Source organism: Galeopterus variegatus, unplaced genomic scaffold (genome assembly GCF_000696425.1).
Source record: "Galeopterus variegatus unplaced genomic scaffold, G_variegatus-3.0.2 Scaffold2277, whole genome shotgun sequence".
In the NCBI taxonomy this organism is placed as follows: domain Eukaryota; kingdom Metazoa; phylum Chordata; class Mammalia; order Dermoptera; family Cynocephalidae; genus Galeopterus; species Galeopterus variegatus.
In genome coordinates, this window is record NW_007728388.1 from 251,953 (window position 1) to 253,756 (window position 1,804).

A 1,804-nucleotide genomic window follows, 5' to 3' on the forward strand; every position below is an offset into this window, starting at 1 on the left:
TTTTCTACACAGGGCCTATCCAGTTCATATCGGCCACTGCCTGCTTTCTCCCACTCATTTCATTCATGGTCAGCCCTCATTATGACACCTCTATAAATAGAAGGAGAGTGAAGACTAGACAAAATTGCATTTGTAAAATTCACCTAGGGACAAGCTGCAACTTTTGCTATCTTGGTTGTATGAACTCTGGCCACAAACCATTTGCTTTAGAGGAGTGATTTACCCCTAACTCTAAGAAAGAGAAAAATTATTTCCTAAGGCATACTGAGTTTTCTCCAATGAATATATCTTTGTCAATCACTGTCAATCACACTAAGACAATGTGATTGTCGTACATCTGTAGGACATACAGATGCATTTGGCTGGGTAGTAACAAAAACATAAAAACATTAAAAAAAATCACATTAAGTCATTTAAAGGAGGTTTTCTCAGAGCCACTGAATATCTATACACAGTTCCCTTGGGGCCTAATTCTGAAAGCTAAAAAGACTTTTACTAAATTGGAGAAAAATAAAACAGAACTCCCCTCAACTTCCAAAAGATTCAAGCCAAGACTGAGTTCTAACCCTCTTAGATTTGGAATGGGTTCTAAACTTGGCAAAAAGGCACTAGCCCATCCCTACTGGAAATCTCTCAAGAGAGTCAGTTCCAGCTTTCCAAAAACTCGCAGTCCAAAAATGTTTGGCTCCACATCTGAACCTTTGTAATATTTGACATCTATTAGAAATTACCAAGTCAACTCCAGAAACCTAAAATCAAGCTGAACTCCAATGGGTGTACAACGTCAAACCGATAAAGTTACCATATAACTTAAGCGAACATTGAACCTGCCTTGAAAACCCATGTGAAGGCTCACACGCATTTTTGGCAAGGACTCAGAGATCTTTGGAGATATTAATGAGGAGGAAGAGGAGGGAGATCTCACTTTACTCCTCTAATTCATTGCTTCTATATAGCTACTGTATTCCAGGACCTCAGAGGACAGAGATTCTGAAACTAGCATAACAATGGCCCCTGAGAATCAGAGTTCTTTAAAAACAAGGTGATAATTTTTCTTCCTCTGAATTAACCCAGTGGAGCTAGTAACAGAATAAGAAAACTACTACTTTGACTTCAGCAAGAGATTGGCAGCATTGAAGCTGGAAAAACCCAGATAGGTTTGCTCACAAAGATGGAAAAGCACTTACAGATCAGATAAGATATTAATCCAATTTGGAACTCTCTAGTGAACAGAGAGGAAGTGGGCGATTAGCAGGGGTCTGATCTGGCCTAAAAGGTAAGTAGACCCTCAAAGTGGCTGATTGACTTTTTGGTTTATTTGTTTGTTTGCTTATTCATTTTTTTAAAGGACGATATAATATAGAAAAACTGTCCACTATATTTTGTCCCTTGTAAACTTTAAGGGTTCGGTAACCTTGTAATTTGTTTGTGAATGTATAAGACTCATGGACACGCTGTTTAAGAAGTCTAACATATGCTATATCAATTGGAGGGAACAGGAAGTAGCAGGAAAAGCCATGGATCTGGCCCAAACATTCTGTCACTTAAAGGGCAGTGTGACTTTGGGATAAATCACTTAATTCCTCTGAGCCTCAGTTTCTTCAACAGTAAATGGTTATTATATATTTTTCAGACTGTAGTTGTGAAAATCAAATAAAATAATGTCTTTGCAATTAGCTAACACATAATCTACAGTAAGTGCATGTTTCAGAAAAGTAATTTTATTCTGTAAGGAAATGCAAATTCCATCTCTCCTTTTGCTCTCCCATCCCTTCCACCTTCTCATATCATTTCCAGGAGAAGA